We start from the raw sequence: 7,500 nt of genomic DNA, 5'->3' as shown, positions 1-7,500 counted from the left end.
GCCGCTGTGGCGTCACGTGAAAACACTATTATGAAAGGACAACATCCAAAAGGCCTACTCGCCAAAAATGAGCATTTTAGGGCAAAATGTCTTTGAGATATTAGCCCAGTTATGCTCATGTGACAATTATCTCAGTCTCTTTACTGCTAGGACTGAAGTGTCGAAATGGAGTACATTTGCAATTGTACAGAACGAGATGTTTCATGTTAACCTCCGGGTTAATGAAATGAAGAGATTTATTTTTCGATGTTGACTCAGGGGTACTCTAAAAAATCTGAGTGCCCATTTGCAGGAGTCGAACCTACAACATTCCGATTACTAGTTTGGATGCTCTGCCACTGAGCTATAGGAAACTAGTGGGAGCTAGGCCATTAAACTACAATCATGGACAAATTGTTCGGAACAATTAAGCATTTTATCTTTCAACTCACTTATCGCATATTCTGGACTCTTTTGCAATCCCCTTCCCCCTCCAAACAATGTTTCTTGAGGGAAATGAAGTGAAATTAGTGTGCAGGACTGAAGGTGGACCAGTTTATACCCAACATTGATTGGGTGGGGATGGAGGGAGAAGCGCCTCAGTGACTCAGTGAAGTCCCAAAAATGAGTGCTGGAATGAGTTTCCCAAAGGAATATGTCCATGATCGTAGGTTTCAATGACCACTGTCCCTCTATACTGCAAGGACTGAAATTGCCTGCAGCGTGCATTCTTGCTATATAAATGAAGCGGATGACAAATGTTGATCCCGGTGAATGAAATGAAGAGAGGATATTTCCGATGGTAACTCGGTGATGCTCAGAAAGAATCCGAGAGCTCCTTTGCAGGTATTGAACCCACGACAGCCTTCCGATGACTACAGTGGTTCGGATGCTCAAGCACTGAGCTATAGGAGCCAGGCCATGATCCATGATTTCGATGGTGTCTCGGTGATACTCTGAAAAAATCCGAGTGCTCCTCTTTAGGAGTCAAACCTACGACCTTCCGATTACAACTTCGGATTCTTTACTACTGGACTATAGGAGACTCGTGAGAGCTACAATCAATGGCAAAAGTCTTGGGACGCTCACCCTTTTAAGTTGGTTTTCTTATTTAGTTGCAATAACTGTATTAAATACGGAAACCGCCTCTTTACGCTTCAATAAACATGAAAATGAGTTAACCAGATTGAAAAGCCCTGTACAGACACGCAAATGATCGCGTACCGGAAATGATCCCTGGACCAGAAATGATTCCCAAATTGGACAGCAAATGATCCCAGACCGGAAATGGTTACGTCATCAGTAATTAAGTATGGAATGGACTCACGAATTTAGAGAGAGGGAAAAAAAGGCAAAGGAACTTTATTTTTAAATAAACATATGAAAACACTTAAAAGTGCTTTCATATGTTTACGCCATGACGAACTCATCACAGACGAAAGGGAGGCAATAATTTCCACAAAATTCAGTTGTCCACCAGACATGAATTCTTGCAGGTCGAATCCCGAAGCATTGCTTCATTTTTTTTCGGTAGTGGCTATTCGTACGGGACCCGTACGCCGATCCATATTCGTTATTCATACGAGAGTCTTCTTAGAACGGCTATTACAGGTTCAATAACACTTGGAAAGTCTTACCTTTAATTCTGTCTTCACATTTCAGCTATCAAACAACGGCAATGATGCCAGTTTATTTTCACGAGCTACCTCCTTCGTTCGATGTTACTGGCTGGCCATCTGACCTGCCTTGTGATTTCTCGCATTTAAGTCTAAGCACCCTTTTCAAATAGCGCTGATAAACAGTATTTAAGCCTAAGCACCCATTTTACAATGGTTAGCTTTCAATAATTGCGTGGCTATGTCGTTCATAATCATTCTAAGAAGACTCTCGTATCAATAGACCTAATCGGCTAACTCAATATTGTACCCAATTCAAATCTCCCGGGACTAAGATTCTTTGTGCATTGTCTTTGCATGATAATGTAGCATTCATATTTAAATGATATGGAAATACCTGGAACAAAACGTTTTATTCCCAAAGGGTTTGAATTGGGTACAACATTGAGTTAGCCGATTAGGTCTATAGCCAATACAGGTCGGTGTACGGGTCCCGTACGAATAGCCCCTGGCTTTTTTTAATTACTTTGCCAGAGCATACCAGGGGCTGCGAAAAAGTTAAGAATTCGAAAAGGCTCCGCCTATCATTATGATAAGCTTCTAGATTTAAGGACAGCAAAATGCATGAAAATTGAAAAGGCAAAATCAAACCAGAAAACAGAGAGCTGCACTATGTGCAAGATTCACAATTTAAGGACGTTCGCGCCAAAATCTTCCTACGGTGAGATTTTCTTCATTTCTCGCCTATAGTTAGGTCATAAAGTACTTACTCCAAAAATGAAAAAAAAAATGGGGGTCACCGACTTTGTTTCGGAGAAAATGGCAATGGAAAAATGCCTTAATTTCGAGAAATCGGTCATAATAGCGAGAGGTAGGCTCATCTGCTCGTCCATCGAAAATCATAAAAATAAACTGTTGGAGTGAAAGTTTCCGTGCAAAGGTTTTTAGGAGTGAGATTTTTAGATAATTGTATGCCGCTAGGGATGTGGTAAACAGTAGAGTTCATCCTCGACGAGCGTTTTCGTAAGCTCTATCCGTTGCAACCACTACCAGAATTCGATGGCACGAGGAAAGAAAATATTAAAAAAAGATAACTTCTTACGGTGAGAATTTTTTCATTTCATCATATTTTGTAGATAGTAAGTAAAGTAAGTGATTCATGATTAAAAAAATAGGGGTCACCGATGATCTGAACGAGTAAAATCGATGTGATTTTGCAAAGCTCTTGGAAAAGTTCGTTTGTCACGCTTTTGCGTGACATGTTGGGCAAGGACTGGAACCCAAGAGAGGATCGATCGTTGAAGAGATGAAAGGTTTTTACCGAAAAAAAAACCTTTCTCGAGCATAGCACCGAAGTTTTAAGCAGGGGTCATCTTCATTTGGTTGGTGTTTTGTATAATATTTCTCCATTGCCGTCATGCTCATCCTTTGGAGTGTGTTTTTTTTTCTTTCTGAAATTCTATCGCTGATTGTTTCCACGCAGGTCCGCACTATTCAAGCAGACAAGGACGAAAATACTGCTCAATTTTCACGAAAGTAAAGGAAAAGAACTTTAAAAACATGCATTCACTTTGAACTTAAGTTCGTAGGGTAATAAAAACATTAAAAAGAAGCAGCCCCATTAAATTTACGCAACGGTTCGTCCTCGAGTTTTCCAAACTTTCAGCCACTAGTCTACTCGATCAGCTACCTTTTCCAGAGCTTTTCCATCCTCCCGCTCACTTCTCTTTGAAGTTTCATGATGATTCGGAAATTAATGTGCCATTCTTTTGCCGGCCTGGAATTTTTTCCTCGGCGTTTTTGTCGCCATGTTATGTTGACTGATGCTTGAAAAACTTGTATGAAAGTCAAGTAGACTAGTGCACGACTGATAAAACCTCGCGAATATCAGTCGTGCAGTAGTCTACTTGACTTTCATAAATATTTTAAATCAATTTTCACTGATCACGATCTTCTCTGATCCAACGCTGTGCAAGACTTATCGTCCATGGTTTTTGCAAAGGTTTTAAAACCTCAACTTCTCTAATGCTCTTGTGTGACATATTACAGTCGCGTTACCTGCGCAGTAACGTTGCACACAAACAATTAGCGCGAACGTCCTTAAAATCGAACAACGTAAAATTTTTGAGCCCAAAACAGTAACCGCATTCAAATAGATGCGGTTTCACCGCTTACACGATAGATGAAACCGTATCATTTTCAAAACGCTCCACTTTTGGCAGCATTTTCAAATCGACCCCTTTTCGCCTACGGTCTCGATAGATGTCGTGTAAACAGAATGTCTAACAACGTTGAGGTTACAAATGAAACCGGGTTCGTGTAAACGCTAATGAGCTCTGTTCTCTCCCAGATACTATTTTTAGCTTTTTTCTCATGCATTAAAAAAAATTTCCATGTGCAAGTGAATCCACCGATTCAAGAACAAGTTTGAATGGCACTCTTAAAGCCGGGAAAATTTTAATTTCGTTTTAAAAGTTGAGTATCTTATCTAAAATTTCTAAAACAGAGTTTTGAAATCGTAAAGCAAGAGCGAATTGTGAAGGATAATTAATTTTGAATTAAAAGAATTCATATAAATCTCAAACGCGTCATAATCTCCAAAACTGACACGTTTACATGTAAGTTTCACAGTGTAGGGTAAGCATCATAAATGATTCCTTTCTTTTTCATTTTCTTTATTTTTTTACCCAAAAATATGCATGCTAGTTTTGTTATTTTGGTACAGAATGTTTACCGATGTTTTCATTGTTGCTTTATGTCTGCCAAGAGGATTTCGTGGTTTCCACGTATATCCGTGGACTTTTCGTGGAGTCCACACCATTCCTGATTTTTTGGGGTATTATTTATTAACTAAGATCATTTCAGGTCGGGGGATCATTTCCTCTCCAATTTGGGGATCATTTCCAGTCTAGGGATCATTTCCAGGCCGGGATCCAGCCCCTATTTAAGGCTTATGTGTAACAACTACATGTGCAAAAAGCGCCCGATAAACACTTAAGCTAAAAAGAGTAGCCCAATGATTTTGAAAAGATCATTTCAAACAGAACATGGCTTAAAAGTTATTTTCAACAAGAATTTTCCCGCGAAATTTTTATTTCCAAACTATTCACATAAATAGTAAGAATATATGGTAACCCATCGTTGCGAGAAATGTCGGTTTTGTAGCCATGACGTCATCAACCGTCCGTCCGTATGTCTGTACGTAGGTCCACCCCTCCATGTATGCCGATGTGACCAGAATCATGCTAGTTTACAGCATAAACCGGTCAAATCAAGGTATCCGCTGACCAGTGTCATGTGACCAAATCGCCGGCTCAAGCTTAGAGCTTAATGAGGTGAGCTTTTTTTTTTAAAGTTGACCGCTGACCAGGTACTGGTTTTCGATTGGATCGCTTCAACCCAGGTTTACTCACCAAAACATAAACGAGGCTTCATTTTTCGCGTGCTTCCAGTGGCTCAAAGCGGCTACACGGTCATACTACAACTATAGCTCTTAACAGTCAACGCTTTTCTTGTTCAGGTGGAAAACGGTTTGGAAAATGTTTTCTTTCTGCATTTTTCGATGGTTTCAATCCAGTTTTGCATATCATAATAGCTGTGGTCCACACTGGTGACTACACAGTTATTCAGGTCAAGCATCGGAGGGATATAAACTTAAAGCTCAGAGTTTATTTTTAATTTGTTTAGAGCTGCTTTTTTCTCTGAATTGCAATTTTTAGCATATCTTTGAAAGCTCTGATAAGGTTGCATGATGCCTGGAGGACCTATGACTAGAACAGAAATGAAAGGAGAGAGAGAAAGAGAGCGACAACGACAAAACAGCTCAAAATAACAAACAAAATAGCTCAAAGTTGGTGGAAGAAGTTACTCACAAATTCTTTCCTTGGGCACTAAACCATTTGTTATTTTTACGGATGCATATTAATTTTTTAAAAAGTGGTTTAATCGTTTTTTCCTTTGTTCAGGAATGAAACTCGAATTTTTATTCTCAACTGGAATTAAATAACAATTGTCTGCACTCTTTTGGACACGAAGAAATAGTTGATTTGTTTGTTTATTTTGCTCTAAAATGCAAGCGAACAAGTGCTTTTTTAATCCGTTTGGCCAACTGTTTTTCAATGATTAGGGACCGTTCATTTTTTTATGGGGTAGGGGGGGCTGGTGGAATTTGGAAGAGTGTAATTTGAAAATTGTATGACCAACCCCCCCCCCCCCAATTCCCGATTTTTTTCTCCTGCCCCCCCCCCCCTCTCATCAGAGTGTTTTTTTGGAAGCCCCCCCCCCCTTCCTTGAATAAAAAATACATAAAATACATATGGTGTTAAAAGTTACTTCAGCATTAAAATTTCGTTTTGTTACATTTCACATAATTTATTGAAAGAAACCTGAAAGCTAGAAAGCTGCTTTTAACAAATCACTCAAAAGAATGAAAAGTCAATTTCTGCTCTTCTTGTTACAGCTCGTCCGTTCTGGCACACGGAGCTTTTTTAGCTTGGTGGCACCTTCACACAAATTAGCCCAATGATAATCTTCATAGGACTTTTCTCTTGCCTCCCTACTTTCCCTTGCCCTTTCCTCCAGTCTCTTCTTTTTTTTGAGCTCCATGACCTCAAGATGCTGGAGATAGTCAACCACAAACTTTGGTTGCACGATAAATTTGTCTCCAAATCTAGCTACGCTCTCTGGGTCAGACAAGACACGAACAAAGATGAAGAAGAAAACGACAAAGAAGAGGAAGAAGGGGAAGACAACGAAGAAGAACAGGAGGAAGAAGAAGAGGAAGATAGCGACGACGAGATCAAAGAGAACGTCGAAAATGATGAATTGGACACCTTGTAGTAGTTTCATGCCCCTCCCATTAAATTTCTCAGAAAAAGCCTTGGTAACGAGGTCAGTTCCAATTACAGGACTCAAATTATTGGTCTTTGTTTAATATGCGCTTGACAACATTTTTATGAATGAAAAGAAAGTTGTTACTATTCAAGACTGTTATTATGGTACGTTCACTGTTATTATAAATTATATAAAAAGCTGTTGAGAAGTTTTCTTGAATACCCTGGGAATGTTTTAGTATATTTGTTATAAATAAAAGAGGTCAATTTTTTCCTCAATTTGTAAAATCTCTTATCCTATTTTTAATCTAATTTTTTCGTCCAACCCCCCTTTCAAGCCAATTTTTTTTTAGTGCCCCCCCCCCAAATCCCACCAGCCCCCCCTTTCCCATAAAAAATGAACGGTCCCTTATGTGCCTCGACAGTGACAAGAAAATTGTGCCCTGATGTTATAAACACGTAATCGCAATGAGTTATAATGAAATTAGGGAGAAATATCACTAGCTTGTGTTTTCAGAAGTTTGTTTAATGGGACATGGGTTTTTCAGTGAGTGATTATTTAAAGCACCTGAAGGTAATTTGTTGGAGCGGATCAGGTTTGAAGTTTCATTGTCCATTCTTGGATGCATTACCGTATTTTGCCAATTCTTGTTCCAAGCCAAGCTGGCGTGTTTCAGCAAAATACATCAAAATGTGAATGATCTCGCTCTCAGAGATAACGTGGAATAAAGAACATCACTAAAACTCTTTTTTGACCTTGAACTGACAAAGTTTCCTGACGGTTTCTAATCTTAGCGTGATTCCTATTCGCTGGCTATTGACAGTTGACTCCGAAATGGCTTTTTTCCTTTTCCATTCGCTCGCTGAGGGGGGCTACGACAAAACACTGACCCCCTCTAAATTGACTGGAAATAATAATATAGAAATTACTTTAATCGGCAAGTTAATCGGCTCACCTTCGAATTTCATGATGGCCGAACTAGGATGGTCGATCTCCTTCGTGCCATCGTTTCAATTCCTTTCAGCACACATCTTATTCCTCTTTTCCTATAAACGAGTGTTAAACGAGGTAA

The 7,500-nt window shown here is 39.4% G+C and overlaps 1 protein-coding gene across 2 annotated transcripts in view; it reads right to left on the bottom strand.

Annotated features, from left to right (window-relative positions):
• LOC137968077 (uncharacterized) overlaps positions 1–7,500 on the bottom strand; it is a 44,709-nt gene that overhangs the window by 21,321 nt on the left and 15,888 nt on the right. The window lies entirely within an intron of this gene.

The sequence above is a fragment of the Montipora foliosa genome, chromosome 8 (assembly GCF_036669935.1).
Source record: "Montipora foliosa isolate CH-2021 chromosome 8, ASM3666993v2, whole genome shotgun sequence".
Lineage (NCBI taxonomy): Eukaryota > Metazoa > Cnidaria > Anthozoa > Scleractinia > Acroporidae > Montipora > Montipora foliosa.
The sequence above is the reverse complement of the archived record's forward strand: the minus strand, read 5'-3'. Positions and strand labels throughout refer to the sequence as shown.